The sequence below is a fragment of the Cervus canadensis genome, chromosome 23 (assembly GCF_019320065.1).
Source record: "Cervus canadensis isolate Bull #8, Minnesota chromosome 23, ASM1932006v1, whole genome shotgun sequence".
In the NCBI taxonomy this organism is placed as follows: Eukaryota; Metazoa; Chordata; class Mammalia; order Artiodactyla; family Cervidae; genus Cervus; species Cervus canadensis.
In genome coordinates, this window is record NC_057408.1 from 43,244,588 (window position 1) to 43,256,929 (window position 12,342).

The window sequence follows — 12,342 nt, forward strand, 5'->3', positions numbered from 1 at the left end:
CTTGTTTTTCTATTAAAGACTGATAAATGTCTAATAACACATTCTTTTGGATAGCAGCCATCCTGACTGGCGTGTAATGGTACCTCATTGTGGTTTTGATTTGCATTTCTCTGATAATGAGTGATGTGGAGCATCTTTTCATGTGTTTGTTAGCCATCTGTATGTCTTCTTTGGAGAAATGTCTGTTTAGTTCTTTGGCCCATTTTTTGATTGGGTCATTTATTTTTCTGGAATTGAGCTTCAAGAGTTGCTTGTATATTTTTGAGATTAATCCTTTGTCTGTTTCTTCATTTGCTATTATTTTCTCCCAATCTAAGGGCTGTCTTTTCACCTTACTTATAGTTTCCTTTGTTGTGCAAAAGCTTTTAAGTTTCATTAGGTCCCATTTGTTTAGTTTTGCTTTTATTTCCAATATTCTGGGAGGTGGGTCATAGAGGATCTTGCTGTGGTTTATGTCGGAGTGTTTTGCCTATGTTCAATGCTGGAGAGGGTGTGGAGAAAAGGGAACCCTCTTACACTGTTGGTGGGAATGCAAACTAGTACAGCCGCTATGGAAAACAGTGTGGAGATTTCTTAAAAAACTGGAAATAGAACTGCCATATGACCCAGGAATCCCACTTCTGGGCATACACACTGAGGAAACCAGATCTGAAAGAGACACGTGCACCCCAATGTTCATCGCAGCACTGTTTACAATAGCCAGGACATGGAAGCAACCTAGATGCCCATCAGCAGATGAATGGATAAGGAAGCTGTGGTACATATACACCATGGAATATTACTCAGCAGTTAAAAAGAATTCATTTGAATCAGTTCTAATGAGATGGATGAAACTGGAGCCCATTATACAGAGTGAAGTAAGCCAGAAAGATAAAGAACATTACAGCATACTAACACATATATATGGAATTTAGAAAGATGGTAATGACAACCCTATATGCAAAACAGAAAAAGAGACACAGAGGTACAGAACAGACTTTTGAACTCTGTGGGAGAAGGTGAGGGTGGGATGTTGCGAAAGAACAGCATGTATATTATCTATGGTGAAACAGGTCACCAGCCCAGGTGGGATGCATGAGACAAGTGCTCGAGCCTGGTGCACTGGGAAGACCCAAGGGAATCGGGTGGAGAGGGAGGTGGGAGGGGGGATCAGGATGGGGAATACGTGTAACTCTATTGCTGATTCATGTCAATGTATGACAAAACCCACTGAAAAAATAAATAAATTAAAAAAAAAACATTCTTGAACATGACTTCTTGTATATATGTGCAGTGTTTTTGCTTAGGGGTATCTTAGGAGTCCAACCATATAGTCATTTGGCATGTGAACATTTACCTTTACAAGATAGTGACCATGTGTTTTACAAAATGATTGTTTACAGATTAACAAAGCATATTTTAAAGACATAGCTTCTCCAACATTTTGTAATATCAGACTAATCGCTGTTTTTTTTTTTTTGCAAATGGAATGAGTATAAAATAGCATCTATTTATAGTCTTGATAGTCTTGATTTGGGTGGCTTCTCTGATGGCTCAGCAGTAACAAATTTGCCTGCAGTGCAGGAGATACAGGAGTTATGGATTCAATCCCTGGGTCAGGAAGATCCCCTGAAGAAAGAAATGACAACCCACTCCAGTATTCTTGCCATGGACAAAGGAGCCAGGCTACAGTCCATGGGGTTACAAAAGAGTCAGACACGAATGAATGACTGAGCACATGTAATCTTGATTTACATTTCTCTGATCCTCAAAAGGGAAGAACATACCCCACCTGTTTACTGACCAAATGCAATTTATCTTTTGTGAAACTTTTTGCCCATTTTTCTAGTGAACTGTAGATTTTTTCCATTAATTTAAATTTTTTATTTATAAATTCCTGACATGAAGTTTTATCAATAATATAAGTTGTAAATATATTATCTTGGGCTTCCCTGATAGCTCAGTTGGTAAAGAATCTGCCTGCAATGCAGGGACCCCGGTTCAATTCCTGGGTCGGAAAGATCCGCTGGAGAAGGGACAGGCTCCCCACTCCAGTATTCTTGGGCTTTCCTTGTGGCTCAGCTGACATGAAGTTTTATCAATGATATAAGTTATAAATATATTATCTCTGCTTGTAAATTATCTTTTTTTTTTACTTTCTTTAAGGTGTTATGATAAATTGCACACATTTTTAAAGTAAGGCTAAAATATGGCATAACCTTCTGAAATCTTTCAGGAGTAAGGACCATCCAGTGATTATCTAGGAGAATATATACTTAGTTAAACTCACTAGTTGTTGTTGTTATTTAGTTGCTAAGTCATGTCGGACTCTATGCCCCACGGACCGTAGCCCACCATGTTCCTCTGTCCATGGGACTTCCCAGGCATGAATACTGGAGTGGGTTAACATTCCCTGGTCCAGGGGATCTTCCCAACCCATGGATTGAACTTGCTCCTCCTGCACTGGCAGGTGGATTCTTTACCACTGAGCCACCTGGGAAGCTATAAACTCACTATTTACCATTATTTAAATATCAGAGATTTTGAGAAGTTTCAAGTTAACTTGTAGATGCTGGTCTTGCAGAGATGAAGATAATTTGGTGAGTTGGTGATGCCATCCAACCATCTCATCCTCTGTCATCCCCTTCTTCTCCCATCTTCAATCTTTCCCAGCATCAGGGTCTTTTCTAATGAGTCAGTTCTTTGCATCAGGTGGCCAAGTATTGGAGCTTCAGCTTCAGCATCAGTCCAGGACTACTCAGGAATAGTTCAGGACTGAGTTCCTTTAGGACTGACTGTTTTTAATGTATATATAATAACTATAATTATTGACTGGTATAGAAATATTGACTGGCAGGGAAGTGTATATATATATATATATATATATATATACACACACACATACATACATATATATATATATACATATATATATATCTCATACATATAATACTTACACATAGACATACCAACACATTTTAAAAGTCTTTTTGATCGGTTTTAACATTATAATGCTTTAGTCATTATTTAATAAGGTAAATAACATTTTTGAATATGTTCATTTTATATTTGAATAAAAATAATGATATTACTATTTAAAAATTATACTTTACTGGTTTTTGAAACTTCCACTAAGATGCCCAAGTGTTCAGTAGATCCACCTGATACAGCCCAGTAAACTCTGTTGCTAAAGAAGTTGTTGTTCAGTCACCAGTCGTGTCTGACTGCGATCCCATAGACTGCAGCACATCAAGTTTCCATGTCTTCCATCATCTCCCAGAATTTGCTCAAAACTCTTGTGCATTGAGTCAGTGATGATTGAAGGCAAGAGGAGGAGACAACGGAGGATGAGATGTTTGGATCAGCATCATCGTCACCAAAGAAGTGTTCACATACAAAGAGCAAAGGGGTATTTTCTTGCCTTTCAGGGTAAACTCTGAGTGTCAAAGGAATTTTAATATTGTACTTTCATTTTGTTTTTATTCTTCCTGTGATTCTGTGTCTTATTTATGCTTTTGATTCAAACAGGTGATAAATTATTCCACATCTGTGATAACAATAACTAAGGATTTGGTTTTGACCGTTTGATGAACTGTTGAATAGATGTTTGCAACCATATTCCTTAGAGTGAGAGAAGGCAGAGAATCTAGTTTGTTAGTCATTTTGTTTGTATATCTATTTATGATTTCAAATTGAATGAAAATTTATGTTCACTGGGAATAGCCATCTTTGAGATCTGGAGATTTTTTGTGAGTTTATGTTTACTTGTAATTTGTGGCTAGTGTGGTAGAATATACATGGTCTTTTCTATAATTTAGAAAAGACTGCACATGTTTGTGAAAGTGTAAAACATTTTTCTACATCTGGAAAGTTCTAATAAAATAGATGATTTATAATAGTTTTTAAATTGAAGGAGCTCTTTTGAAATTGCCTTGTAGAGGTTAAAAAGTGCTTATATAAATCAAATATACCAAAAATTCACAGAAAATACTGGAACTAGTCTATTATTTTAAGTATGCTAGCTTTTTTTTTTTTCCTTTTTTAAGAATTAGTTAGGACATTTTTAGTTTTACAGCAAAGTTAAGGAGGAGGTACTGAGATTTCCTATATGTCTCAAGCTCCCATACATGCATAGCCTCCTCTATTATCAACATAATTCACCAGAATGGTACATTTTTTTACCAAGAATGAACCTACATTAACATATCATAATCATTCAAAGTCCACAGCTTACACAAGAATTCATTCTTGGTGTTGTATGCTCCTTGGTTTGGACAAATGTGTAATGATATATGTTCATCATTGTAATATCATAGAGACCATTTTCATTGCCCTATCAATCTTTGCTCCATCTATTCATCTCTATCCCCAACCCTCTAGCAATCACTGACCTTTCTATGGTCTTCATAGTTTTATCTTTTCCAGAATGTCATGTTGTTGGAATCATACAATATGTAGCCTTTTCAGTTTGGCTTCTTTCCCTTGGTAACATGCATTGAAGGTTCCCTCATGTTTTTCATGGCTGGATTGTTCGTTTCTTTTTAGTGTTGAACAATATTGCATTGTTTAAATGTGTTATACTATATTCATCCATTCATCTACTGAAGAACATCTGATTGCTTCCAAATTTTTGCATTTATGAATAAAGTTGCTATAAACATCTGTGTGCTAGTTTCTGTGAATTTTCAACTCCTTTGAGTAAATACCAAGGGGTGTGACTGGTGGATCATATAGTAAGAGTATGTTTGGTCTTGTAAGAAACTGTCAAACTGTCTTCCAAAGTGTCTGTACTATTTTTTCGACCTTGCCAGCAGTTTATGAGAGTTCCTGTTGCTTCACTTCCTTGCCAGCATTTGGTGGTGTCAGTGTTCCAGATTTTGGCCACTTCAATAGCTGTGTATTGATTTCTCATTTTCATTTTAATTTGCATTTCCTGGATGACATGAGGGGGGCATCTTTTCGTATGCTTATTTGCCATCTGTATCTCTTCTTTGGTGAGATCTCTGTTAAAAGTCTTTGGCCTATTTTATAATACAGTTATGTGCTTCCTTACTGTTTAGTTTTAAGAGTTTGGTATATTTTGGATACCAGTCCTCGATCAGACGTATCCTTTACAAATATTTATCTCAGTTTGTGTCATCTCATTGTCTTGACATTCTCTTTTGCAGAGCAGAAGTTTTTAATTTTAATGAAGTCCAGCTTATCAATTAAGGCTTTCATGGATTGTGTCTTTGGTACTGTAGCTAAAAAGGCATCACAACCCCAGGTCATACAGGTTTTTCTTTTAGGAGTTTTATAGATTTGCATTTTACACTTAGGTATATGATTCCTTTTGATTTAATTGTTCTGTCTTTCCCGTCTTCAGGGGAGTGGTATGTCCTGCATCTTCCCTTTCTTACGGATCCAAAATAAGTTCTGATTTTTCAGTCTGTTCAGCTTCTCACTTGCTGTTAGGATGGAGTAGAGACTTCCAAGCTCCTTCCTTGCTATGCTAGTCTTTTAAGGGGCGTGGGGGGTGGGAAGCTATCTTATAGAACCTCTGTCTTATAAACATCTTAAGTATTTCCCTGCATTCTTAGTCACTCAGTCATGTCTGACTCTTTGCAATCCCATGAGCTGTAACCAGCCAGGCTCCTCTGTCTATGGAATTTCCAGGCAAGAATATTGGAGTGGGTGGCCATTTTCTTCTCCAGGGGAATCTTCTCCTGGGAATCCAAACCCATCAAACCTGTGTCTCCTATGTCTCCTGCATAGCAGACAGATTCTTTACCCATTTAGGTTCACACAATTAGGACAAGTCTTTGAATGAATTAGTTAATCTATGCTTACTAAATTCTTTCTATTCATTGATGGATTAAAAGAGATAGCATTATTTCTCAATAATGTTTAAGATTATGAAAACATAATTGAATCATATTTCTGATCAATATTTTTATAAAATTAATTGTTTTCTGTCAACTTAAACATAATTTCTAAGATCCTTAGAAAATCTTGAAACTTGAATTCCTATTTTTTTCTCATTTTATTTATTTTAAAATTATTTTTATTTTTCCGTAGTGTATTTTTTATTTTACTATTAGAGTATATGGCTTCCCAGGTGACACTAGTGGTAAAGAATCCACATGCCAATGAGGAGACATAAAGAGACATGAGTTTGATCGCTGGGTCGGAAAATTTCCCTGGAGAAGGAAACGGCAACCTACTCCAGAATTCTTGCCTGGAGAATCCCCTGGACAGAGGAGGAGCCTGGCGGGCTACAGTCCATGGGGTCACAAAGAGTAGGATACCACTGAAGTGACTTAGCACATTAGAGTATAATTGCTTTACAATGGTGTGTTAGTTTCTGCTGTAAAATAACATGAATCAGCTATATGTACAAATATATCCCCTCCCTCTAGAGCCTCATTCACATGCCCCATCCCACCCCTCTAGGTCATCACAGAGAGCTGAGCTGAGCTCCCTGTGTGATACAGAAGTTTCCCACTAGCTGCCTGTTTTACACATGGTCGGTATAGAGATCAATGCTATTTTCCTAATTCATCAGCCCCTCCCCTTCCCCTCTGTGTCCATTGAATTACTATTGAATAAAGTTAAATAGTGAATATGCTTTGGATATTCGGATGATTTTTAAAGAAAAATAAAGCTATGAAATAATGATGACTAAGCAGAATTCTACCTTGTATCCTACTTCCTGTGTTTATACTGCTTACATGCTATAGAGTGTTATATCTTTAGTCATGTTAATAAAAGTATTCACAGCTGCCATTTTAAGAAGGCATAAAAAGAATGCTATCACCTGTGGAAAGTCATGATAAGAGTCTCCTGAGTTGTGCTAATCTGCAAAAGCCTTTGTATGGGGAACTATTCACCATGATCCATCTTCCAGCTTTTATCCATGAAACAGAAATTATTATTTAGATTAAAAGTAAAAATTAACATAGGTTGTTGTGACTATACTAAAATCCATAGTAAGTGAGACATAAAAATGTGTGCAAAAGATAATGATGGTTTTATTTTTCAAGGGAAAAAGAGAGTTGTTATACTACAGTAAAGTGTCAGTCTGTCCCACAATATGAAAAAAATGCTGAACAACAAAACTTCAGAAAACTTTAGAAACTCTAGTAGGTCTTAGAAGGATTGAGTAAAGGGAATTCTTTGTGCCTTAGTTTGTATTCACCGAGCCTGAAAAGAAGCTATGAAAGGTATTAAAAATTTAGCAGAATTCTCTCCATATTAAAGGCCCATTTACAAAATAATATTTAAGAGAAACTCTTAAACTTATAATGCCAAATAATACAGTCATGCAAAACTAGAATTTGGCTTTTTCTTTGTTAAGAAAATAAACTGATTTTAGAATTCTCAATAAAAGATAGTAAAAGGTTATTTTTTAACATGCAATGTAATTTGCCCAGAAAGCAGTTTCCATATTTTACCAGAATAATCTTTGCTGCTTCTTACTTATTTTATCATACTCATGCTTAATAAAAAAAACAAATAGTTTCTTATTTACATAAGAGCTAAAGTTTCTCACAATTGTGCTTCTTTTTCTGTGTTTAGTTTTTAAATCTACCACACTTTAATCATTACATATTGTTTTAATGGCTGGATGGCATCACCGACTCGATGGGCATGAGTTTGAGTAAACTCCGGGATCTGGTGATGGACAGGGAGGCCTGGTGTGCTGCGATTCATGGGGTCGCAAAGACTGAACAACTGAACTGAACTCAACTGAACTGTTTTCCCAGCATCCATGAACTTAACTTCATCAAGTGACCTAGTCAATTCTGACAGGTCTTTTAGATTTTGCCTTTTCAAGATTGGATCACAGAAAAAGAGAAAGTAAAATTTTAAGATAGCTTTCATACCTCCAGTTATTTTTGAGATCTCCCCGAGAAGCCATCGAAATAATCACAATGATTTGTTATAAAAGGAGTAAGGCTAGAAATAATTAAGATCTTTTTTCTAGATATTTCTTCATTAGCTGAGAGTATTGTCAAAACAAACTCAGATTTCCCAGGATTAAGTTTGTATATTTAATGGGAAGGTGTAGGAGATTTTGGGAGCTTTGTTAATGTCCTTGTTTCAATACATCCTTAAAGGAGATATTGATCAAGCTGTTATGAAATAATTATGTATTTTATCCCAATAGAGGTTTTAGTCTCCTCAATTCTAGGTTACTGTAATAAATTGCCAGCTTTTAATCTTACTATGAAATATATTTGCTCCTCTCTGAGTTTGCTTGAAGGATCTGCTAAAAGTTGTAGGATAGACATGTGTGTGTGCCTGTGTGTGGGCTCGATCCTGTCCAACTCTTTGAGATCCCATGGAACTGTAGCATATGAGGCTCCTCTGTCCATGGAATTTTCCAGGCAAGAATACTGGAGCGAGTTGCCATTTCTTAGTCCTGGGGATCTTTTTGACCCAGAGATTGAACCCATGTCTCTTGCATCTCCTGCCTGGCAGGTGGATTCTTTACCATTGGGCCACCTTGTATATAAAGCTACAAAAAAGGATTATGCTAGGTAATAATACCATGAAAGTTTTGATGCTTCAAAAAATAGACTCTGGGAAAATCAGCCATAATTATACATATATCACCTCCCTCTTGAGCCTCCCTTCCCTCCCCACATCCTAACCCTCTAAATCATCACAGAGTGCTGAAACCAATGCAACATCGTAAAGCAATTTTCCTTGGGTTAAAAAAGAAATTAAAAAAAAAAATAGGCTTTTGGTAAAAACTCACAAACTGACATACCTTAGACAACTTTCACACCATATCCACAGACTGATTAAAAATTTCTTGACTTATTTTTAGTTTACAAGGAGTCATTTAAATTTTAGTTATTTTAATAGATATGTAGTGGTATCTCATGTTTTCAATTTGCATTTATTCTAATGATTAACTAATGATGTTGAGCAATTTTTCATGTGCTAATTTACTATCCGTGGATCTTCTCTGAAGTGTTTATTTAAATCTTTTGCCTTTTTTAGTTGTATTTTTTATTATTGAGTTTTTAAATTCCTATAAATATTACCAGATCCAGGTAATTTGTCAAAGATAGGATTTAAATATTTTCCTAAATGTGATGCTAGTCTTGCCATTCTGTTAAGTGATTCTGTTTTAAAAAAGTGTTTGACTTAATGAAATCCAATTTTTTTTTCCTTTATGAATTGTGCTATTAGTGTCATATATAAGAAATGTCTAATCCAAAATTACAAAAATCTTCTTTGTTTTTTCTTTTTAAGTTTTAGGCTTTACATTTAAGTCTATGACTCATTTTGAGCCAGTTTTTATAGAGCATATGATGGATCAATGTCAGTTTTTTGCACATGATTGTTTAATTGTTTCAGCACCATTTACTGAAAATTAGCTTTTTCTCACTGAATTGAATTTGCATTCTCCTTAGTTTAGGCTCTGATAAAACCCTAGTAAGATCAGGTATGATGAAATAATATCTTTTGAAGGCAAGCCTTATTAAGAACACAATGCCATGGAATATTTTAAAAAGATTCTTTATCTTCTCTTGCTGCTGGAAATGTAGGGTATTTTTATCTGACTTTCACTGTGACCAACAGATAGAACTCCCGGAAGAAAAACTTAAAAAGTACGGGGGTCTCTCTGTGATGGGTCCCTGGAATTTTTGACTCAGAGTTTGTCACAGGCTCCCCAATTATAGTTCAGATTTTCCTAACCCCCTACAGGTTCCTGGGAGATTCTTCCTTGTGGGTTTCTGTTCCAATGAGTTGTGAATCTCTGTACTCAAATGTCTGTCTCTCTAGTTTGAGGGGTAGTGGCTTCCCTGTTACCTAGCTTCTCTGATGGATCTTAGCAGAGTTCTTGATTTTTTAGTTTGTCCAGCTTTTTAAGTATTAGAAGGGAGTGTAACTTCCGAGTTCCTTATATGCTGGACCAGAAACGGGAAGCCTTTTTTAAACTGTATTATCTCTATTATCTGTAGTGTTATCACTGCTCCCATTCTTGATATTGGTCATTTTTATGTTGCCTCCTTTCTTCATAGAGCTTCCCTGCTGGCTCAGTTGGTAAAGAGTCCACCTGCAGTGCTGAAGACCCCAGTTTGATTCCTGGGTCGGGAAGATCCCCTGGAGAAGGGATAGTCTACCCACACCAGTACTCTTGGGCTTCCCTTGTGGCTCAGCTGGTAAAGAATCTGCCTGCAATGCAGGATACCTGGGTTCGATCCCTGGATTGGGAAGATCCCCTGGAGAGGGGAAAGGTTACCCACTCTACCATTCTGGCTCATGGACTGTACAGTCCATAGGGTCCCAAAGAGTTGGACACGACTGAGTGACTTTCACTTTCACTTTCTTCACAATCAACCTGGCCATAAGTTTATTGCTTTACTGATCTTGAAAACTTAGCTTTAGTTTTAGTAATTTTCTCTAAGTATTTTCTCTCATTGATTTTCACTCTGATCTTTACTATGTCCTTTTATCTGCTTACATTGGGTTTTGCTTGCTCTTTTTATTCTAACTGGGTTCTAAGTAAGCCCTTGCCTATTTTACAGCATCTCACTTAGTCAAAGGTCTGTTCTACATTTCTGTTAAGTCTGATCCAACTCTCTGCTTCCATGCTAGTAGCTTCCTCAGTTTTTTTTTACCTAATTGGAAGTAACATGGGGCTTCCCAAGTGGTGCTAGTGGTAAACAATCTGCCTACCAATGCAGGAGAGGCAAGAGACACGGGTTCAATTGCTGGGTTGATCTCTGGGAAGATCTCCTGGAGGAGGAAATGGCACCCTACTGTAGTATTCTTGCTTGGAAATTTCCTTGGACTGAGGAGCTACCATTCATGGGACTGCAAAGAGTTGAACAAGACCAAGTATGCACATACACACAGAAGTAACAGGAAAACCAGCTAATTTCTAAATGAAAACTATGCTTTCTCAGTTTGGAAGGTAAACATTTCCCCTCTATAGGTACAGTTAAAGTCTTAGAGAAATTTCTTCCCATTTGAAATATAGGTGAAATAAAATTTTAAACATCACTTTTATCATCTCCTCTCTCCTGAATGCATTCCTCTATTGATATTTTAAGTCCTTAACTAAATACTAATTTTAGCCAATCTGGATGTCTAGTTCTCTTAATAGGCTTAAATTGATAAGCTAGAAGTTTGAAATCAAATTCTCAAATTAACTAATTAATTTTATACAATGAAATAATGAAGAAATACATAATTGTATAGGACAAAACCTTGACATCACATTATTTTTAACAAATTAAAATTCAAATATACTTTTATCACAATAGTCATAAAATAATGAATGGGTACTATCGTACCTTTAGACTAAATGTTTGTACACCTCAAAATTTATACATTGAAATCTAATCCTGAAGGAATAATAATTGACGGAATAATCTTGGTTCATTTCCAAGGCAAACCATTCAACATCACAGTAATCCACGTCTATGCCCCAATGACTGATGCCAAAGACGCTGAAGTTGACTGGTTCTGTGAAGACCTACAACAGTTTTTAGAACTAACACCAAAAAAAAAAAAAAAAAGTCCTTTTCATCATAACAGATTTGAATGCAAAAGTAGGAAGTCAAGAGTTACCCAGAATAACAGGCAAGTTTTGCCTTACAGTACAAAATGAAGCAGGAAAAAGGATAACAGTTTTATCAAGAGAACATGCTGATCATAGCAAACACTCTTTTCCAACAACCCAAGAAGTAACTCTACACATGGACATCACCAGATGGCCAATACAGAAATCAGATATGTTCTTTGCAGCTGAAGACAGAGCTCTATAAAGTCAGCAAAAATAACACCTGGAGCTGACTGTGGCTCAGATCATGAGCTCCTCATTGCAAAATTCAGAATTAAGTTGAAGAAAGTAGGGAAAACCAGTAGGTCATTCAGGTATGACCTAAACCAGATCCCTTATGATTCTACAGTGGAGGTGACAAATAGATTCAGGTGATTAGACCTGGTAGACAGAATGCCTGAAGAACTGCGGATGAAGGTTTGTAATATTGTACAGGAGGCAGTGATCAAAACCATCCCAAAGAAAAGGAGATGCAAGAAGTGAAATGGTTGTCCGAGGAGGCTTTACAAATAGTTGAGGAAAAAAGAGAAATGAAAGGTAAGGAAGAAAAGGAAAAATACACCCAACTGAATGCAGAGTTCCAGAAAATAGCAAGGAGAGATAACAAGGCCTTCTTAAGTGAACAATACAAAGAAACAGAAGAAAACAATAGAATGGGAAAGACTAGAGATCTCTTCAAGAAAATGGAGACATCAAGCAAATATTTCATGCAAGGATGGGCATGATAAAGGACAAAAATAGTAACGACCTAACAGAAGCAGAAGATATTAAGAAGAGGTGGCAAGAATACACAGAAG